The 23,853-nt window shown below is 35.9% G+C and overlaps 1 long non-coding RNA gene across 1 annotated transcript in view; it reads right to left on the reverse strand.

The window, feature by feature from the left end:
• Positions 1-3,052: 3,052 nt before the first annotated feature.
• Positions 3,053-23,853, reverse strand: part of LOC306645379 — a 1,014,773-nt gene continuing 993,972 nt past the window's right edge. The window contains exon 8 of the long non-coding RNA XR_013759627.1: positions 3,053-3,660. This is a non-coding gene — a long non-coding RNA (uncharacterized lncRNA). The remainder of the gene's footprint in view (positions 3,661-23,853) is intronic.

Genomic DNA, 23,853 nt, shown 5'->3' on the forward strand with positions numbered 1-23,853 from the left:
ATTCAGAGTTTGATTTTCCTTTAAAATTTTTTTGAACTCATTGAGCAGAATCTCTGCAATAGGATACAGGAGTTTGTATTTCTTTCTTAAAATCTTTCTGAGTACATTTTTAAAAGGAATCATATTTATGAGCCCATGCTTTAATATGCAAATATGCAATTCATGATTTCTCATCTCCATGAGTTTTTTTGTTTTGTTTTGTTTCATTTTTTGACTAACTCTTGTCCACAGAACAACAGAACAATGGCTCTGTTTGGATTTATTAGCACTTTTAAAACAAATTATGCAGTTTGACAGTTACATTTTAATTTTCAACCTTTCTCTTCTTCCTCTAGAAATTCATGCTAAGCAAAATAGAGATTAATATCTTCAACTTCTGTGATGCAGATAAGGTTAAACTATGATTGGACATGTAAAATTTTCTTAAAAAATTTTAGATGAATGATATGTACTTTTTGAATTGCATGCACCTGAAGGTCTTCTGTTTTCTATTAACTATGTTAATCATATGTAGTCCCAGTCTAATAAACACAGTTAATAAATATTTTATTAAAACTTGATAGTAGTAAATAGTTTCATAAAGCGGAAAAATTATCTAAATTGATAAATATAAATGTATTTATTTCTATCTAATTTTGTCACTCCCAGTAAACAATTTTAATCTCACCAAACTCTTCCTTCATCTGTTTGATTAGAAATCTTTCTGAACTGAAAAAATAAACAGATTCTTAAATTAACAATTATGAAGATGATGCAGAAACAGAGATAGTCCAGAGTGAAAATGTTTAAAATGGAAAGATTCAAGTGCTGTGGATTAAGTGATCAGCATGAGAGTCTGCACAAGGACTGGAAGAGAAGCATGGAAATATTGTTCAATTGAATTCTGCAGAGTCTGCACACAGGGGTGATGATACATTTATGGAGGTGTCCTCTTTCCTCTATTTTCATTTTTGTTTCTTTTCATTCTTAATGATACCAAGCTTTTTATTGGCATATGAAAAATATTTGACATTTTAAGATATAAAAAGTAAAAAAATGCTTCAATAGCTACAAATATTAAAAAGTATATTTTTAAGTATATTAAGTATATTTTTATAATCCCTTTTTACATTTTTCATAGCATATTCCCAGAAAAAATTGTGTGCATTATTACTCATGCAATTATGGAAACAACTAAATGTCCTTGATGAAAAGGAAACAGAACATTAAACTTTGGCCCTGCTCCCTGGAATTTGGAAGACCTTATATATTGGAGCTGTCAAGGATGGAACAAAGTTAAATAAGATAAATGAAAAAGATCAAATAACTCTCCCTAAACCTCTTACTTGATGTCATCTATAGTAGGGAATCCATAATTTCATTTTTCTGTTCTCTGATAGGCTGGATGTCAGGTAGATTTATAAATATGCTATGATGGACACAGGATGAATCATTTATTGGTAGCCTTCTCATTTGTGAAAGCTGAAATGCTATATTGTTAGGACCCCTTCCCCCAGACTTTTTATTCTCCAATGACGTCATTTTAATCTTTTTTTTTTTCTTGGTTTCCAGTACTTATCTAGAATCCTCATACTCTACTAATTACATTTATAAATAGGCCACTGAAATCAAATTATTGTTTTATTTTAAAGGCTGTTATTGTTAATTTATATGTATTTTTTAGTTCAGGAGAGGAAAATAATTTGTACAGGTTTATCTTTCAAAAATAGCAATATTTATATGAAAATAAGTTAAATAACAACCATAAGGATTTTATTTTTGTTTAATGCACAATAAAGTTAAATTAATTACTCAAGAGCACAGCAATTAGCAATGATGTTGTGGACAAAGCTTTACATCTCACAGATTATTTTCTACTCTCAACATCCATACTTTTTAATTAGAGAATTGAACCCATTAAAGAGATTATAGTATGTTTCCTAGAGTATCAGAACAAACAAGGTGATTCTTCCTGTATAATCAGTTTTACATGATGATACATTATTTTATACTAAGCTAAACCTGTGTATTTTATGACAGAGTATATCTTTACTATAGTTTTAATGATTAAATATTATGAAATATAAAAGTGGCATGACTTTGAAAGATTTAAACACTAGAAATTTGAAAAACATTTACATTTGCAGTGGGGCCATTACTGCTTATCGTCCATAGATCATTCCTTGTATATTGAGTTCTTGGTTAGAGAAACATTTGGGAATTTATGGAAAGTTTTGAGAAGCACTTCTCTATTCTCTCTTATGTTCTTATTATGGAAAAAGAAAAAAAAAAGCTCCAAGTGTTTGTTTGGTTTATGTATACTGACCCTAACACCATTCTGTTATCCAGGCATGCTTTAGAAAACATATGATGAACCTCGTCTTGTTTCAGAGTGAAGGACAAAGTCTGCAAGAACAGCATCTTCACTGACGAAAAGTGGAAAGTCAGTGCAGAGAGGGTTCATCAAAAGTTTAAAAAAAAATCTATCCAAGGGGAATATAGTAGTAGCCCAATGGGAAAATAATTAGAGCACATAGGTGACCTGAGGATTCATGAAATATTCCACAGAGGAAGTGGTATTTCAACGGAAACTTGAAGGAATGGAAGAAAAAGTAGTTCTCTTTATGTCAGTCAGATGTGAGAGAGTAAGTCATGTTCAGGGGAGAGTTACAGGGAAGATGAACTGGAGGAAGAGGGTGACTGTTGTGTTACGTGGGAGAAGGCAGGGGACTGAGAACAAATTGCATCTTTACAGGTGGTTGTGGATGGGAAAAGCAGCATCATTGAGGGAGAGAACAGATTTTTATTTTGTACATTTTAAAATCAGTCTCTTGTAAATGAAGAGTTGCTAAAGAATTTTGAGAGGAAATATGAATGTAAACAACAGGAATTGCCTACTTAGTAGGCAATCACCTATTTAATTTGAATTTGATATTCCTGTAGACTTTTCATTTCAAAGTAGACCCACTGTTTTTTTTTTTTTTTTTTTCATCATATCCTTGGGGAAAATGAAAATATTCATTCAGGAAGAATGTAGTACACCAAGGAAGTATAATAACAAAAACCCCTGATTGCCTGGCCTAGAGCCATTTCTACTATTTGGCTTCTTAAGGCAACTTTGGTTTATTTAAGCTCTCCATCCTTCTCTGTGCAGCCTTGAGCATCCATTGCCTCAGAGCATGTTTTTCAGATGTAGAGGATAAGCATGATTGGTTTAAGCCACTGGAAATTGGTCCTTTTAGGCTGGAGTATATGATACATTTAGTCAAAGAGATGTGAAGGGATGGATAGTTGCTGATAGTAGGTAGTTGGGTATTATTCTTATAAAAAGCCATCTTAATTTTAAAAGGCAAACAAAGAAAACAAAGTCTCTTTTCTATCTACTGAGGAAGTGGTATCTGAATATAAAACCTGAAACCATGGCAGACATCTCTCAACACCAAGAAGAGGTTGCCAAGGACAAACCTATGTCAGGAGACAGGTCCTCTGCGGCATCAGTGAGTCATCCAGGAAATTCTGTTTGTATGTTAATAAACTTTTCTTAGAGTCTAAGCAAGTTATTTTCCTGTTCCTTATGATCAAAGTACACTCAGTAATACAATTAGAATAAACTTAAAGCTTGAAAATTTTCAAAATTCAAGTGCACATCCTTCTTTTTACCTGTTTGAACAAATGGAGAACCTGAAAAAATAAATGACTGTGAGGGCACACAATTAAGTGCAAGCCGAATTGGTGTTCCTAAGATCCACAAATATTCTGTCTGCCCATCTTTAATAAATTTTAGCCTTATCTTTTTTGAATAAAACCATCCTCCAGAGTTTGTGGCATGTGATAAATAAATGTTCAGTAAACATAATTTTCTGACAAAGAATATGTATCCTATTCCAGTTTTACCCAACTAGTAGGGAGTTTTGACATTAAATATCCAACCATGACAAAGAAGAAATACATGTAACTTAAAACCCAGTGAGGTAGCCCTCTGTGGATGTATAACTTTAACTACATGCTTTGCTCCATGATGCATGCATATGTTCTTTACCATTCTCAGAAGCCATGTCCTTTAACTACGATTTCATGTAAAATGGCTATTTACTTCTCCTTTACCCATATGGGTAGCTATATGAGACATGGTATACATCTCATAAAGAACCTCCTTGGTGATGATGTTTTAGGAACTAGAGGATGAATTAGTTCTTGCAAGCTTTCCAAAACTGTAAATTCCCTTAAGGACTGGTAAAATAACTGTTCCCAACACTAGCTCAGTGCCTACAGCATACGGATGTCCAGTGCATTTTTCCGAATTGAAGAACAGAAGGGCAATAGAAAATAAATATCTATGACAGAGAACAGTCAAAAAATAAAAAAATAAAAACTAGGAAAAGACAAAGACATTAGATAAAGTTATTAAGAAAAATACCAATTTTCTAATTTTGTCAGATAATGGACATGATGCCAAGTTTGAAGTAAATCTTTTTCCTTAATATTTACTCTCTGTATTCATCTTCATAAAATAAAAACAATAGTAATAATACTACTAAACCATCTACACCTATCTGAACTCTAGTGATAAGAGTTAATGCCCTAGTGATGTTTGAAATATATTAGCATAATGAAATTAAATCATTAATTAAATGGGACAATTTCTACAAGGCAGAGGGAGAAATAGATAGTTGAAGAAGAAACTTTGGTTTACAAAGTAAAGATTACTTTAAAAAATACATTGGAGTTTCAAATTCCAAAAAAAGGCATTCACCAAAGATTGGTATCAAGTGATAACAGTGGCAGTTTATTAATAATCTGTCATGTAAAGCTGACATATTAGAAGCCAAATTCTGTTCAGCTTTACAATGAAATCCCATCTATTTCATTGCTAGCAGAATTAAATATATTCTGTTGAAAGGCTTTAGTAAGCTTAAATATGAACTAAAAACTCTTTTAGAAATACATTTACTGCTTTTCTAACTCCTAACTATCAACAAGCCAAATCAACAAAAGTCTAATCTTGATTCTTCCAGATATCCATGGTATATCAAACAGGTAGCAAGATAACATATGTATTCTTATACAAGTTGATAAGTTTACCTTTAGACAAATGGAAAAGCCTTAGCAACTAAATTACTTGTTTCTGACATGTTAGGAGCAGAGGCAAAGCTAGATATAGTGTGGAAATAATATAGAGTAAGTATTAAAAAGTTAAGCCTAGGGGATTCACAGGTGGATAATTTATTTAACCAGAATTTTGTGTGAGCTAGACAGATAGGGACAATCTATCCAAAGGTGTGAAGAGCTGATAATCCATATGTATTCAGAGCAAAGGATTTAGGTGAGGAATTTTATAGCAAGTAAACATCACTGAACCAGTATTCCTGAAATACCGGTTAAAAGTGACCATCACAAGTAGAATTTGGGCTGGGGATGTAGCTCAGTGGTATAGTGCTTACCTAGAATGCATGAGGCCCTGGGTTGAATCCCTAGTACTGTTAAAAATTTAACACAAAGAAAGAGTAAGAAAGAAGTAGAATTTCCTCTTCTCTATATGTTGGGAAACTTGTACTATGTCACCCTCAATCAGTTAACATATACAGACCTGTGCTAACCTCAGACTTCTAAAAGCACGCTGACCCCTGAGAGTAGGGTTATATAAGATAAAAGGTTTATTCAAGAGCTGGCAGAAAGATTTTCAGAGTTGACTGTAGAAGTAAGTCCAGGGATTTTGATTTATGACTTCCATGGTAATTAGTAAAATGTGTAACACAATATGCTATGAATGTGTTTGGTTAGAGTGCTAGTTTTCACTCATTGAATAATTAAAAGTATACAGATTACTTAATCCCAGACCATAATATCAGATTCATTTTCCCTTATTCTATGAGTAATGTCTTAAATGAGACACATAAGTTTATTTAAAAAAAATCATAGTCAATATCTAAAAAATTGAAAAATATCTTGAAAAATATCACATTAGACTCCTTTGCCTTTAAAATGACATTCACCAGGTAGCAAAATTTTAATACCTACTAAACAAGAGCACACGAGAAGAGGGAGGGAAGAAAATGAAATCCAGGAGGTAAGCATGTTATCCGAGATAAAAAAAAAAAAAAAAAAAGCTATGATAACTAGAGATGGACGTGTGTGTGTGTGTGTGTGTGTGTGTGTGTGTGTGTATTTTTTGCTTATTCTCTAGAAAAGCATTATATTAAAAAATGCTTAGGAATTCAGTATCTTTCCAAGAGGATTTTTAAAAATTCAGAAGATCAAAAGAAACTTAGTCACTGTAAACCTGTTTCCCCACTTCTCAATTCAGATATTAGGAATGAAAATTTCTCAACTTTCATAGTTCAAGGATGGATCATTTAAAGTGAATTTCATTATACCAAATTTGACTTGTGGTAACTGGCTAAATGGTTAAACTTTACTCACCAGGGAAAGTTTAGCCAAAATAAGAGTGACTTCGCTATATGGATTGTTCCCAACTTGCAATGGTGTGACATATGATGTTCTGACTTCACGATAATGCAAAAGTGATGCACAGTCAGCACAAATAAGACCTGGAATTTTGACTTTCCTCTTTTCCCTGACAGCACACAGTTCGATATGCTCTTGATGCTGACATAGCATCTCTTATTTTTGCCCCTTTTCCATATCACATTTTCTCATTTTCTACCAGACACTTTTCTTTTTATATAAAAATATGCTCTGTTCTTCATTCCTTTCAAAAATAATGCTCCTCCAGGCATCATAACAATGTACACAGAATCACCTTGGAATCCTGGATGAAAATGTTAGTTCCTGTGCCTCACACTAGATCTGGGGAACTAGGCACCTTGGATGGCAGTAGTTCAAGATCTGTTCTATCCAGCCTCCTGTTGGGGAGGCATCGTGCACACATTTGCAGACCACTTCTCTGAACCATCATGCTTACGCAATGTTTTTAACAGTCCTGCATTCTGTGTTTTAGTGTCTCTTCTCCAAGAAAATCTTAATCATAACTGCAGGCTGCCTTCTAAATTAGACCAGAGGAAGGCTCCAAGTGGGAAATGGAATTAATTTCACTTAGCAACTCGGCCTGGGTTGGGATGAGGCAGGAATGCATTTCACAATATATCACGCTAGGAGTCTATGGTTAACTGATTTTTGACCCATATTTTGAATATTTTTGTATTCCTTGTTGCTAGTGCTAAGAAATTCCTTGATTTTTCAGCTTTTTATTTTAAATCCTAACTTTAGGAGTAAAAAGTATTGTTATATACTACCAAAATTATAAAAAGAAAGAAGTCTGTGGTTAAGACAACAAATTTGTTATCTCTTTTTTAAAGGGAGAACATTCTAAATGACAAGGCAACAATATGATGAAATAATTTTTATGTATTTTTTAATTTGTAAAAGAGCTGCCTAAATATTCTCCTTATTTATGCTTTTATAAATAAAAAAAATAAAACTATACAGAATTACTATGGCACATATTTAATACAAAACTGACTCATGTCAAGCAGTTCAAATAAAGGGAATGAAATCACATATATAATATTTTGTCTAGTTGTATAAAGATAACTTTTTAATACTATTATACTAAAATATTGACTGGCTTTTCAGTTCTATAATTATTCTCTCAAGGAAGTACACAGAATTTGGATGAATGAGGGGAAAAAACACTTTGCTGAGCAGGTTTGTAAAATCACTTTTGTTTCAGATATATTCACTGAGGCCAAATGGATAAAATGTTATTGCCTTTAATTTCCCAGTTTCCCATTCTCAGAAAACAGGTTAATTTTGATTTTGATTTTGATAAGTAGATTAAAAACAGTCCTTAAGAATTGAACAATTATATTTTTCTTTCCAATGTAGTTTTAGCCAGTAACGATTATTAAATAGATCATTCCTAAATTAAAGAGGAAGGTCAGAAGCAGGCCATAAAAGGAGACTTCACGCTCTTATTATTCGGTGTTGCGTCTGCCAAAATGCACTGGTCAATGTTAATGATGTGACTTTTTCTTGGAAATGCTGTCCATCAGGTGCAAATGGCTAAACCTGCATCCTTCTGAAACCAGGCAGGCAATCACTTCCTATCTTTCTTTCATACTATATCCCTGCTGTATTATCAGATGATTTTGTTCCATAAGCAATTTCTCCACTGAACATTTTATAATCAAGTTTTTTTTAAAATATGGAATATTGTAGGCAGCTAACACAGTGTCTTCATGCTTCTTTTCTGATCTAGCTGTACTGTTTTAAGTACAAATCAGAAGACTTGTCTATCAGTAAATATTTAAAAAAAAAAGAACATCCAAGGGTCTTGAAATGAATTCAAGTGTGCTTTGCCTTGTTTTAATTATTTCCTCCATTTTATATAGAAACATGTAGACAATATTTTCTTTACGAATTCTTTGACTTCATAAGTAGCATTCAATGGATTATATTCATTATTATTACCTGAGTAGAAAACCATTGTAGATAATCTTTATAACATAGTTACAAAGGTAAACACAGAGTCACACATACTCATATAGTCAATATATAAGTTTATCAAAATGCTCATTTAGGGCTGGGGAGAAGCTCAGTCGGTAGAGTGCTTACCTTGTAAGCACAAGGCCCTGGGTTCGATCCCCAGCACTCAAAAAAAAAAAAAAAAAAAAAAAATGCTCATTTAAAAATAAACCTCATTCAGCATGGTGGCACACTCTGGCAATCCTGGCAACTTGGGAGGCTGAGGCAGGAGGATTTCCAGTTCAAAGCCAGCCTCTGCAACTTAGTGAGATCCTAAGCAACTCAGGGAGACATTGTCTCTAAATAAAATATAAAAACAGCCAGCAATGTGGTAAAGTACTTAAGCACCCTTGGGTTCAATCCCCAGTACCAAATACAAAACAAAACAAAAACAAACAAACAACAAACCTAATATGCCTAAATTGCTAAGATTTCAATGACTTTCTTCTGGTTGAATCCACTTGTCTTTTCCATTATTATTCCATTATTATGTTTGAGGCACTAGTTGCTATTACTATTTTACTTATTAACATGACTATTAGTGCTGTTGCTTACTATATGTAGTCTTTGCTTTGTGTCAGGCATTGTATTAAATAAGTGCCTTCACATATTAAAACCTGAATAATCCATTTAGGACCCACTGCAGTCTTACCTACCACTGAGAAATGATTAACAAAGCAAAGAGTAGGACTGCCTCAGTCAAGCTCCCCCAGGAGAAAACAGCTGAATAGGGATTCAAATATAAGCACTCAAGGCCTGAGAAATCTTCTTTGCCCTATGCTTTTCTGAATTTGTGCTTCTTTATTTCTTCTCCAGTTTCTAAATTTTGTGGCTCTTCTTTTTATCCTGGGAGTTGTTGGTTTCAGATTCCTCACTCAAAGCCATGCATTCCAAACACCCAGCATCACTTGCATATACTAGGGTGTTGCTTTCACATGTTCCTTTGATTACAGCAGTACTCCTCAACAGAGATATTCTTACTTATACACAGTTTTAAATTGCCTTGATGTGATTCAGATTATTTTGATACTTTACATATATATGTAAGCATACATATTTACATAAATCAGATCATCAAGTATGTATTGGTCCATTCCAGTATCCTGGGTCTGAGAACTCTGATTCGCCATGCTTTTTCATTTGTTCCATTCTCTCAAAACAATGCCTTAAATGAGAACATAGGTTTTCCTTGGCTGATAAATGTTGCTGATATCTTATAAATATAGGTTATATTATCAACTTTTAGGAAGGCTTCCATACAAATTAATACTTTCTGGTCACTCGGCATCCTGTAAGAATACCCCATTCTCTGGGAATGCACAATGATAGCAATATTCCTGTATGATTCCTTTACTGCCTTCTGAGTTCCATTGGCTTTCTCTGGGAACCCAAGTAATTATCAACCACCAGCACTGTGCAAACAGCTCTCAAGAACTAGAAATATACAGGCTCTTCTTGATTATGGAAATCCCCCTAAAACCTGAATATTACCCAACTGGAAACATATCTTTAAAAAAGTGAAAAAAGAAAGAACCCCAAACTTATAACAGTACTTGGGACTATAGAATCTTGAGCAGTCATCATCCATCATAGATTGGCTAGGCTATCTTCTTTTGCAAGAAGATTAAAAATATAATAGATATTGTTTTGGTCAATTCCTTACTTTTGCTCTTTTGTAACAATTATCAAAGTTTTATCCTACAATCTTTTTTCTTTTTTTGTATCAGGGGTTGAATCTAAGTACAACCACTGAGACTTTTGATTGAATGCTGGGTCATATCCCCAGAACTTTTAATTTATTTTATTTTGAAACAGTTACTTAGAGCTTCCCTAATTGCTGATGCTGGCTTTGAACTTGGAATCCTCCTGCCTCAGCCTCCAGAGCTGCTGGAATTGCAGGTGTGCACCACTGTGCCCAACTCTCCCACTATCTTTTAAAGAAAAATGAATTATACATCCATGAATTATACAAGGCTAACTCTCTTTGGGAAAAAACAGATGTAAATTTTGTCCATTCACAGGATAAAAGAAACTTTTGTTTTTCCTTTGGTGGTATAAGTGGTATACTATTAGGAGTTTCAGACAGTTCAGCATTCAGTCAAAAGGCTCTTCTTTTGTTTTTAATAGATAAATCATCGTAAAATTCTAGAACTAAAGAAAGGTCTTGGCAATTGGTCCACTATCATGTGTGTGTGTGTGTGTGTGTGTGTGTGTGTGTGTGTGTGTGTGTAGCAAAACTGAGGCTCGAGAGGTTTACTCCCAGGTATTTTCTTTGCCACCTAGCAAACTTCATATCTATCTATAAGACTCAGCTCAAATGTCACACCTATGCCATAGGCATTTCTCATTAGTCTCTCCCATAACACCTGTTCCATGCCCATTTCATGGGGTCTGTCCTCTGCTACACTACGACTAGGGAATGAGCAAATTTCTTATCTAAGTTTTGGTTTTATGGGGAGAAACAGTCCCTCCCTCACAAGGCACTGTGAGGATTAAGAGAGAGAATCATGGTAAGGTTGTCTCACAGTTTTTGTGATCCTGAGTCTTTGCCTTTCCTACCCAGAGTTTTCCAGTGTGAGCTATTACTCAACCTATAGCCAAGTGCCTGCACTGTGCGAGAGGCACAGTTCACTTCCAATGAGTCTCTATTGAATGAAGACTTTAGGGAATTAATATTCTCACCTGAGTGGTTCCTGTTGAAATCCTTTCTCTGTGGGTCCTTTAGAATAGGTACAATATCTTTGAATTCCTTATGTGTCCAGTATCAACCAAAATTATTTCCGAAAGTTTAAAATATTGAACAGTCAGTGCTTTGGTTATGTGACCTTAGCAAAGTTATTTTTACTTTACTTTAGAAATTTGATACCAACTTTAAGAAATACATCCTTCTTTGATTTCTCAAGAAGACAATAAAGTCCCTGTCAAATATGTGGAATTTTATCCTTTATTTTCTATTCAACCTTTTCCTGATGCAATGGTTTGACCTTAAAAATTTGCAGTCATATCTTTATTTCATGCATGGTCAAATGCTCTAGCAATAGTATGCAAGACAGTTTTGCTTGATAAGCCTTTGATATAACGTATTACTCATCACACTTGAAATTTACATTAGAGAACAACTGACTTCTTAATTATGCTTCTAGGAACTTTGAAAATTCATAAATAAAATTAAAATTCATGAATACTTTGAAGACTCTTACTTCAATGATTAAATTAAAAAACGTGTTTAAATATATGAGTAAATGTATTTTTTTCTGGGGAAATACATTTGTGAAATTTTTAAAAATCACTGTTCATAGTGATAAACATATTATTGTGCTATTTTAAGCAGACTCACTATAAACTGATTCACCCTAATGTTATCTCTGATAAAACGTTTATATTCTGTTAGACATACACATATTCCGTAAACACAGAAAACTAACTTTATTAATAAGGGGCATATTAAAATCTTTTACATATATGTAACTCAAACAAAACCCAAGATATGTCTGTTTGAATGTAGGTATCTGTTGATTATAAATATGATCACTTATAATAAGAGATAAGTATACTTTAGGTCTTAACACTTTGTTTCACAGACATTAAAATAAGTGACTACTCTTTATTACTACTGATTTTCATATAATATTTTCAGGGATTGGGTCTACCTTCGTTCAGTTCATTTCATAGATTTTTATAGTGAAGACAAAAAAGCTCATTTAAAAAAATCTACACTTAAAAAAGAAAACTGTCCCCAAATGAGAGATGTTCAGAGAGCTTACAATTTTCCAGTGTTTCACAAATACTGTTACCTGGTGTTTTTAAAGTAGAGGCCAATAGGTCGGAAGATGGATCCTAAATATGCTCTTTCAAATTTAGAGCATCTGTAATTTCTGTCATTCACTCTATTTCATAAAATAACACATACTCCCTATTTTCTTACTCCATATAAATATTCAAAATAGAAATCAAAATTCAATACTTATTGAATTTATTCAAAATTGCCATTTATTTGGGAATAATAACCAACTCTTTTCCACTTCCTTAACCTTTGCCTTACCATATTGTTCCAGTTCTTTTTAAAGTGGTGTCCTGCACACCCAGCAACAGTACTAGTAATCCAGCAGAATTTCTATGCCAAGTTCTTATTGATGCCATTATACTGTCTTAAAATAATTTACAATGGGTTAAAATAATTTACAATGGGTTAATATATGCAGGATCTTACACTAAGCTTATAGGAGACTCCTAAATTCAACTCTAAAATATATTTCTTTCTTTCAATAAAAATATATTCACCCTTTTGAATAGAAAATATGCATTACCTCTTTGAATAGCAAAATAAATGAAAAGATTTTCTCAAATTTAGTTCAAGATGAAGAGGGGTTCATAATGACCACATCTCTCCTTGTAATTGACCATATTGGAAAAAAGGCAACAACTGAAATAAATACATATTCTGGAGTATTTTAAAGATAATATACTTGCATTTTTAAAATAATTTCATATTGAATAGCATAGGAAAAGTTTCTAAGGTCATTTTTCATGTGAATAGTGTTGAAAAATGATCAGAATATGATACTGTAAATGAACGTGAAGAATAACATATTTATGCTATTAAATAAGTTTTAAAAATACAGCAAGAAATGCTCATTGCAAACAGAACTTTGTGGCAATCAGTTGTCCCACCATAGACAATCAGGTATGAGCAATAACACCTTTGATTTTGTCAAAGAAGGAGGACTTTACATTACTGAAAACTCTTGGAAAGTTGATGAAAAGGAGGAAAATTCTATTTTCATTTCTCCTCTATGAGATTTCCTCAAGTTGAGAGGTGCTGCTTTCTTGAGGAAATAATTGCAATGACAGTCTTTAGGGAGTTCTAATTTCCACTTAATGCAGTGAATTCTTATTCCCTGTTTCGTCTTTTGCTTATATTTGGTAAGGAGGAGGTCACTTTGAGTTTGGAATTATTTACGCATTGAATAATTTTTTCCAACTTACTCACTTATTAAAATGTCTAATGTACTCCACAGCTTTTGTTACCTCTTTCCTTTCAAAGACTGCCCCCAAATCCTTATAGATTCATTCCAAAAACCCCAGAATGCTGAAATCTGTTGATTTAAACATGTACTTAATACCAGCCTTTCCACAGCATGGTGAGGTCCCACTAGATACCACTCATATTTGTGATTTCAGTTCATCTATATTTCTACAAATATCAGACCAGGAACATTATTTCTAGCACAGCACTTTGCCAGGTAATTTGGTGCAAGGATGAATTCTTTCTTCTAAATCCTATTATGGTATGCATCAGAAGAACTGCATATCACACCTCGACTAGAAAGAAGCAAATCAGTTTATTTTTGTTCTTGTTTTAAATTCCAAATGGAATTATTCTCTGACTATAGCCTGCCTTCCAATCCCTTCTTGCCCAATGCAGTTTTCAGTGACTTTTTCTGCAATGACATGTTCAAGCCTAGAAGTCATGCCTGTTGTCCTTTTCTCTCACCGTCTATATGTAATCAATTATCCATTCATTTGGTTTCTGCTTCTAAGAGAGACAGAAAATCCATCTCAGTAACTGCATTCTGTACCAGGATAACATACCTCTTTTTTGAAAGTGTTCATCTGCCTCCTCACAAAGTTGTTCCCACTTCTAGTCTGACTCCTCCCTAAATCATCCTCCTCAGAGCACTTATCTTAAAATACAAATATTGCACCCTGTTATTTAAGAGAATTCAGTGGTTTCCCTTGGTAGTTACAATAAAATCCAATATTTTTATAATAGTCTGTGAGTTGCAGGGAAAAGAAAAGTAAGTTTTCCTTTAAGCTTTCTGAGTTCTTGGCAGGTTCACTTATAACAAAAACAGACTGTTACAGTTTGAATGTGAGGTGTCCCCCCAAAAGCTCATGTATGAGACAATGTAAGAAGGTTTGGAGGAGAAATGATTGGGTTATGAGAGTCTTAACTCAATCAGTGAATTAGTCCTGTGATGGGATGCCTTCAGTGGTACCTGAAGGCAAAGGTCACATACTGTTTCTGAAACTCTTCAGCTCATGTAATCAATATGCCAAGCTCCCATATTTTGGTGAAGCATATCCTGATGCCCATCAAAGCCTGTCTCATCCCTCATACCCCTCTCTTCTATGCACAGTTCCTTAGCTACACTCCTTGAAGGTATGAGTTACCCTTTTTCTCAGATCCTAGAAACTTCACTAATCATTCCCTCATGTGGTCAACTCTCCCTTTTAAAGTAAGAACTTAAATATCAATTCCTCAGAAAAGACTTTTCTTTTTTAAATTTTATTTTATAATTATTTTTAAAATTTTTATTCTAAAGAAACGGGATACATGTTGTTTCAGTTTGTCCACGGAGTAACAGCACACCATTTGGGTAATCATGTATTCACCTAGGGTAATGAGGTTTGATACATTCTGTTATTTTTTCCTTCCCCCACGCCTCCCACCCCTCTTTTCCCTCTATACAGTCCCTCCCTCCTCCATTCTTGCCCCCCTCCCACCCCCCATTATGTGTCATCATCCGCTTATCAGTGAGAAGTGAGATCATTCATCTTTTGGATTTTTGAGATTGGCTTATCTCACTTAGCATGATATTCTCCAATTTCATCCATTTGCCTGCAAATGCCATAATTTTATTATTCTTCATAAATATTCCATTATATATATATATATACATATATATATACATATATACATATATACCATAGTTTCTTTATCCATTCATCAATTGAAGGGCATCTAGGTTGGTTCCACAGTCTGGCTATTGTGAATTGAGCAGCTGTGAACATTGATGTGGCTGTATCTCTGTAGTATGCTGATCTTAAGTCCTTTGGGGTTGGACCAAGGAGTGGGATAGCTGGGTCAAATGGAGGGTCCATTCCAAGTTTTCTAAGGAATCTCCACACTGCTTTCCAGAGTGGCTGCAATAATTTGCAGCCCCACGAGCAACATATGAGTGTACCTTTTTCCCCAAATCCTCTCCAACACCTATTGTTGCTTGTATTCTTGATAATCGTCATTCTAATTGGGGTGAGATGGAATCGTAGCGTAGTTTTGATTTGCATTTCTCTCCTTTTTTCTTTAATAGTAAACAAATGGGATATATGTTGTTTCTCTGTTTGTACATGGCGTAAAGGCATACCATTTGTGTAATCATAAATCCACATACAGTAATGTTGTTTGATTCATTGCTAGTTTTTCCCTTCCCCCCACCCCTTCCACCCCTCTTTTCCCTCTATACAGTCCTTCCTTCCTCCATTCTTGCCCCCCTCCCTAACCCTAACTCTAACCCTAACACTAACCCCTCCCTCCCCCCATTATGTGTCCTCATCCACTTATTAGCGATATCATTCGATCTTTGGTTTTTTAAGATTGGCTTATCTCACTTAGCATGATATTCTCCAATTTCATCCATTTGCCTGCAAATGCCATAATTTTATCATTCTTGATGGCTGAGTAATATTCCATTGTATATATATACCACAGTTTCTTTATCCATTCATCAATTGAAGGGCATCTAGGTTGGTTCCACAATCTGGCTATAGTGAATTGAGCAGCTATGAACATTGATGTGGCTGTATCTCTGTAGTATGCTGATTTTAAGTCCTTTGGGTATAGGCCAAGGAGTGGGATTGCTGGGTCAAATGGTGGTTCCATTCCAAGTTTTCTAAGGAATCTCCACACTGCTTCCAGATTGGCTGCACTAATTTGCAACCCCATCAGCAGTGTATGAGTGTACCTTTCTCCCCACATCCTCACCAACACCTGTTGTTGCTTGTATTCTTGATAATCACCGTTCTAATTAGGGTGAGATAGAATCTTAGGGTGGTTTTGATTTGCATTTCTCTTATTACTAGAGATGTTGAACATTTTTCCATATGTTTGTTGATTGCTTGTAGATCTTCTTCTGTGAAGTGTCTATTCATTTCCTTAGCCCATTTGTCGATTGGATTATTTGCATTCTTGGTGTAGAGTTTTTTGAGTTCTTTATAGATTCTAGAGATTAGTGCTCTATCTGAAGTACGATTGGCAAAGATTTTCTCCCACTCTGTAGGCTCTTTCTTCGGATTGCTGATAGTTTCCTTTGCTGAGAGAAAGCTTTTTAGTTTGAATCTATCCCAGTTATTGATTCTTGCTTTTATTTCTTGTGCTATGGGAGTCCTGTTGAGGAAGTCTGGTCCTAACCCAACATGTTGAAGATCTGGACCTACTTTTTCTACTATAATTTGCAGGGTCTCTGGTCTGATTCCGAGGTCCTTAATCCATTTTGAGTTTAGTTTCATGCATGGTGAGAGATATGGGTTTAGTTTCATTCTGTTGCATATGGATTTCCAATTCTCCGAGCACCATTTGTTGAAGAGGCTATCTTTTCTCCATTGCATATTTTTGGCCCCTTTGTCTAGTATAAGAAAATTGTATTTATTTGGGTTTGTGTCCGTGTCCTCTATTCTGTACCATTGATCTACCTGTCTATTTTGGTACCAATACCATGCCGTTTTTGTTACTATTGCTTTGTAATAGAGTTGAAAATCTGGTATTGCGATACCCCCTGTTTCACTCTTCCTGCTAAGGATTGCTTTAGCTATTCTGGGTTTCTTATTCTTCCAGATGAATTTCATAATTCCTTGCTCTATTTCTGTAAGGTATGTCATTGGGATTTTAATTGGAATTGCATTGAATCTGTATAGCACTTTATGTAGTATGGCCATTTTGACAATATTAATTCTTCCTATCCAAGAACATGGAAGATCTTTCCATCTTCTAAGGTTTTCTTTAATTTCTTTCTTTAGTGTACTGTAGTTCTCATTGTAGAGGTCTTTCACCTCTTTTGTGAGATTGATTTTTTTCGAGGCTATTGTGAATGGGGTAGTTTTCCTGATTATTCTTTCCAAAGATGCATCACTTATGTATAAAAATGCATTACATTTATGTGCATTGATCTTATATCCCACTACTTTACTGAATTCACTTATGAGTTCTAAAAGTTTTCTAGTGGAATTTCCTGGTTCCTCTAAGTATATAATCATATCATCAGTAAATAGGGATAGTTTGAGTTCTTCTTTTCCTATTCGTATCCCTTTATTTTCTTTGGTCTGCCTAATTGCTCTGGCTAGAGTTTCAAGGATGATATTGAATAGAAGTGGTGAAAGAGGGCATCCCTGCCTTGTTCCAGATTTTAGGGGGAATGCTTTCAGTTTTTCACCATTTAGAATGATATTAGCCATGGGCTTAGCATAAATGGCCTTTACAATGTTAAGGAATGTTCCCGCTATCCCTATTTTTTCTAGTGTTTTGAGCATGAAGGGGTGCTGTATTTTATCAAATGCCTTTTCTGCATCTACTGAAATAATCATGTGATTCTTGACTTTAAGTCTACTGACATGGTGAATTACATTTATTGATTTCCTGATGTTGAACCAATCTTGCATCCCTGGGATGAAACCCACTTGATCATGGTGCATTATGTTTTTAATATGTTTTTGTATGTGATTTGCTAAAATTTTGTTGAGAATTTTTGCATCGATGTTCATTAAGGATATTGGTCTGAAATTTTCTTTCCTCGTTGTGTCTCTGTCTGGTTTAGGTATCAGTGTGATTTTGGCTTCATAGAATGAGTTTAGGAGGGTTCCCTCCTCTTCTAATTTATGGAATACTTTGAGAAGTATCGGAATGAGCTCTTCTTTAAAGGTTTTGTAGAACTCGGCTGAGAACCCATCTGGTCCCAGACTTTTCTTTGTTGGTAGGCTTTTGATGAACTCTTCTATTTCATTACTTGAAATTGGTCTATTTAAATTGTGTATGTCCTCCTCATTCAGTTTAGGCAATTCATATGTCTCTAGAAACCTGTTGATGTCTTCAAAATTTTCTATTTTGTTGGAGTATAGATTTTCAAAATAGCTTCTAATTATGTTTTGTATTTCACTCATGTCTGTTGTGATATTTCCTTGTTCATTCCAAATTTTAGTGATTTGGGTTTTCTTTCGTCTTCGCTTTGTTAGTGTGGCTAAAGGTTTATCAATTTTGTTTATTTTTTCAAAGAACCAAGTATTTATTTGTCAATTTTTTGTATTGTTTCTTTTGTTTCAATTTCGTTGATTTCAGCTCTGAGTTTAAGTATTTCCTGTCTTCTACTACTTTTGGTGCTGGTCTGTTCTTCTTTTTCCAGGGCTTTGAGCTGTAGTGTTAGGTCGTTTATTTGTTGAGTTTTACTTCTTTTATTAAATGTGCTCCATGAAATAAATTTCCCTCTAAGTACTGCTTTCATAGTGTCCTGGAGGTTTTGATATGATATTTCTTTGTTCTCATTTACCTCTAAGAATTTTTAAATTCCTTCCTAATATCTTCTGTTATCCATTCATCATATAATAGCATATTGTTTAATCTCCAGGTGTTGGAATAGTTTCTGTTTTTTACTCTTTCATTTATTTCTAACTTCAATACATTATGATCTGATAGAATACAAGGTAGTGTCTCTATCTTCTTGTATTTGCTTACATCACCTTTGTGGCATAATATATGGTCTATTTTAGAGAAGGATCCATGTGCTGCTGAGAAGAAAGTGTATTTGCTCTTGGTTGGATGGTATATTCTATAAATGTCCGTTAAGTCTAAATTATTGATTGTGTTATTGAGATCTATGGTTTCTTTGTTCAATTTTTGTTTGGAAGATCTGTCCAGTGGTGAGAGAGGTGTGTTAAAATCACCTAGTATTATTGTGTTATGGTCTATTTGGTTTCTGAAATTGAGAAGGATTTGTTTGACATACATGGATGAGCCACTGTTTGGGGCATAGATGTTTATGATTGTTATGTCTTGCTGATTTATGGTTCCCTTAAGCAGTATGTAATGTCCTTCTTCATCCCTTTTGACTAGTTTTGACTTGAAGTCCACCTTATCTGAAATGAGGATGGATACCCCAGCTTTTTTGCTGAGTCCATGTGCATGATATGTTTTCCCCCATCCTTTCACCTTTAGTCTATGTATATCTCTTTCTACGAGGTGAGTCTCTTGCAGGCAACATATTGTTGGATCTTTCTTTTTAATCCAATCTGCCAGTCTATGTCTTTTGATTGATGAATTCAGGCCACTAACATTCAGGGTTATTATTGAGATATGATTTGGTTTCCCGGTCATTTGGTTCATTTTTAAAATTTTATTTATTTATTTATTTATTTATTTATTTATTTATTTGACACGACTTGATTCCTCCTTTATTTGACAATTCATTTAGGATAATTCCTCCCTTTGCTGATTTGCTTCTTTGTTTTTCATCTCTTCCTCATGGAATATTTTGCTGAGAATGTTCTGTAATGCTGGCTTTCTTTATGTACATTCTTTTATCTTTTGTTTATCATGGAAGGATTTTATTTCATCGTCAAATTTGAAGGTAAATTTTGCTGGGTATAAGATTCTTGGTTGGCATCCATTTTCTTTCAGAGCTTGAAAAATGTAGTTCCAGGCCTTCTAGCTTTTAGGGTCTGGGTTGAGAAATCTGCCAATATTTGTATTGGTTTCCCCCTGAATGTAATTTGATTCTTTTCTCTCACAGCCTTTAAAATTCTGTCTTTATTTTGTATGTTAGGTATTTTCATTATAATGTGCCTTGGTGTGGGTCTGTTGTAATTTTGTGTATTTGGAGTCCTATAAGTCTCTTGAACTTGATGTCCCATTTCATTCTTCAGATTTGGGAAATTTCCTGATATTATTTCATTGAATAGATTGTTCATTCCTTTGTTTTATTTCTCTAAGCCTTCCTCAATCCCAATAATTCTTAAATTTGGCCTTTCCATGATATCCCATAGTTCTTGTAGATTCTGTTCATGATTTTTTACCATCTTCTCTGTTTGTTCAACTTTGTTTTCAAGGTTAACTATTTTGTCTTCAATGTCTGAGGTTCTGTCTTCCAGGTGTTCTATCCTATTGGATATGCTTTCTATGGAGTTCTTAATTTGGTTTATTGTTTCCTTCATTTCAAGGATTTCTGTTTGGTTTTTTTTCAATATCTCTAACTCTTTATTGAAATGCTCTTTTGCTTCCTGTATTTGCTCTTTTAATTGTCGACTGGTGTGATCATTCAGTGCCTGCATTTACTCTTGCATCTCGTCATTTGCTTCCCTGATCATTTTAATCATGTACATTCTGAACTCCTTTTCTGTCATTTCTTCTGCCATGCTGTCGTTGGGTTTCATTGATGTAACATCTAGATTTGTTTGCAGCATTTTCTTTCCTTGTTTTCTCATATTGTTCAGGTATCAGTGGACCGCTGAGATATCGCAGATTTCCTCTACTGACTTAAAATATCCCTGAAGATTTCTAGTATATCCCCTCTTAGCCTTCAGTAGGCTGAAGTCTTGGAGGAAGTTGATAATGCGGTGCTCCACAAGGAAGCTGCCTCTCTAGGGTTGGTGGCCTTCCGGTGGGGTATATTCCCTGCTAGTGGGCAGAGGTGCCTCCACTTGTTGACTAATGGTCATCCAAAGGGGAACTAGGCTGCGGGCTGAGGCAAGGCCTGTTTGGGGCCTGTGTCTCTGGTTTTACTGTCCTTGTGGGAAAACCTCACCCGGCAGGGAAGACTCATCTGGTGGGGAGGTCTCGCTGGTCATTTCCCCTCCTAGAGATTCCCCTCAATCTACAGCTACCACCTGGGCTCGGCTGCCTTCCTTTGCAATGTTCCTAGGGGCCCAGACCTACCTCCTAGGCCTGGGAGCCTCCCCCTTCGCAGATCAGTCTCCTTAGGCTGCCTCTCCTCAGAAAATCTGCCTGCAGTCCTGGAACCTTCACTCCACCCTAAGCCTGTCTCTGTACGGCTCTTCCACCAAGAAGCCTCCTAGGTCCTGGGACCCTGCTCTGCACCTAATTGCCTGGCTATGTGGCCCCTCCTCTGAGCAGCCACCTGGAGCCCCATACAATCGCTCCGAGTCCCAGTGACCCACCGCTTGCCTCTTCCTCCAGACAGCCGCCCGAAGCCCTGGGCAGTCACTCCGAGTCCAAGTGACCCGCCCTGTTCCTATTCCTCCTCCAGGTAGCCCCCCCAGGTGTTCAGGAGCGGTCACTCTGAGTAGCTCTGAGTCCATGTGACCCTCTGTAGGCCTCCTCCGGGCAGCCGCCCGGAGCTCTGGTGCGGCCACTCGAGACCAAGCAACCCACCGCGCTCCTCCTCCAGGCAGCCCCCCGGTGTTCAGGAGCAGTCACGTTGAGTCCAAACAACTCACCACTGGCATCCTCCTCTGAGCAGCCGCCTGGAGCTCCAACACAGTCACTGTGAGTCCAAGCGACCTGCAGCGCTCCTCCTTCTCCTCCTCCTCCTCCTCCTCCTTCTGGCAGGCCCCGGTGTTCAGGAACGGTCGCTAGAGTCCAGACAGCTCACCACGCAGCTCCTCCTCTGGCAACCACCTGTAGCTCTGGTATAGTGACTCCGAATCCAAGCGGCCACGCCCCTCCTCCTCCTCCTCCTCCTCCAGGCAGGCCCCGGTGTTCAGGAGTGGTCACTCTGAGTCCACACAGCTCTCCTCGCAGCCCCTCCTCAGGGTTGCCGCCCGGAGCCCCAGTGGTTGCTCCGAGTCCAAGCGCTGTGCTGAGCGGCCTCCTCTACGACGCTCCCAGTTGTCCGAGTTCACTGCTCCAGCGAGGGGAGGGGCGTCTCGCTGGGCAGTTCTACTTCACAAAGTTCCCTGTGTTCCAGGACTACCGCCCCATCCGGGACGCCTCCCCAACGGGAGAGACTCACCCGGCTGCTTTGAGTTGGTCCCAAGTCTCTCAATATCTCCTCTTTTGAATCCTGAATCCTGGAGCAACATGAAATGAAGCCACCCTCCAGTCCACCATCTTGGAAACCCCCTGCATTCCTCTTATTACTAAAGATGGTGAACATTTTTTCATATGTTTGTTGATTGCTTGTAGATGTTCTGTGAAGCATCTGTTCATATCCTTAGCTCATTTGTTGATTGGATTATTTGTATTCTTGGTGTAGAGTTTTTTGAGTTCTTTATGCAAATGGAGTTGTCTTCCTCATTTCCCTTTCAGTTGTTTCGTCGCTTGCATATAAAAATGCTTTAGATTTATGTGTGTTGATTCTATAGCCTGCTATTTTGCTGAATTCATTGATGATGTCTAGAAGTTTCTGGAGGAGATTTTTGGATCCTCTAAATATAGAATCATGTCATCAGCAAATAGTGACAGCTAAAATTTCTCTTTTCCTATTCGTATCTCTTTAATTTCTTTGGTCTGCCTAATTGCTCTGGCTAGAGTTTCAAGGACAATGTTGAATAGAAGTGGTGAAAGAGGACATCCCTGTCTTGTTCCCGTTTTTAAAGGGAATGGTTTCAGTTTTTCTCCATTAAGAATGATGTTGGCCATGGGCTTAGCATAAAGAGCCTTTACAATGTTCAGGTATGTTCCTACTATCCCTATTTTTTCTAGTGTTTTCAGCATGAAGGGGTGTTGTATTTTGTCAGACGCTTTTTCTGTGTCAATTGAAATAACATATGATTCTTATCCTTAAGTCTACTGACATATGGATTACGTTTATTGATTTACGGATGTTAAACCATCCTTGCATTCCAGGGATGAACCCCACTTGATCGTGGTGCATGATTTTCTTAATATGTTTTTGGATACAGTTTGCTAATATTTTGTTAAGGATTTTTGCATGTATATTCATCAAGGATATTGGTCTAAAATTTTCTTTCCTTGATGTGTCTTTGCCTGGTTTGGGTATGAGGGTGATATTAGTTTCATAGAATGAGTTTGGTAGGGTACCCTCCTTTTCTATTTCCTGGAATACTTTGAGAAGTATTGGAATGAATTCTTCTTTGAAGGTCTTGTAGAACTTGGCTGAGAATTCGTCTGGTCCTGGGCTTTACTTGGATGGTAGATTATTAATGGCTTCTTCTATTTCATTGCTTGATATTGATCTGTTTAAATTGTGTATGTCCTCCTGCTTCAGTTTGGGACTAGCGTATGTCTCTAGAAATTTGTCAATGTCTTCGGTAGTTTCTATTTTGTTGGAATACAGATTTTCAAAGTAGCTTCTCATTATGTTCTGTATCTCAGTGGTGTCTGTCTTGATATTTCCTTATTCATCACGAATTTTAGTAATTTGAGTTTTCTCTCTCCTTCTCTTTGTTAGTGTGGCTAAGGGTTTATCTATTTTGTTGACTTTCTCAAAGAACCAATTTCTTGTTTTGTCAATTTTTTCAATAGTTTCTTTTGTTTCAATTTCATTGATTTCAGCTCTGATTTTAATTATTTCCTGTCTTCTACTACTTTTGCTGTTATTCTGTTCTTCTTTCTCTAGGGCTTTGAGCTGTAATGTTAGGTCATTTAGTTGTTGACTTTTCATCTTTTCTGGAATGTGCTCCATGCAATGAATTTTCCTCTGAGTA

This window comes from Sciurus vulgaris, assembly GCF_902686455.1.
Source record: "Sciurus vulgaris genome assembly, chromosome: 15".
NCBI lineage: Eukaryota > Metazoa > Chordata > Mammalia > Rodentia > Sciuridae > Sciurus > Sciurus vulgaris.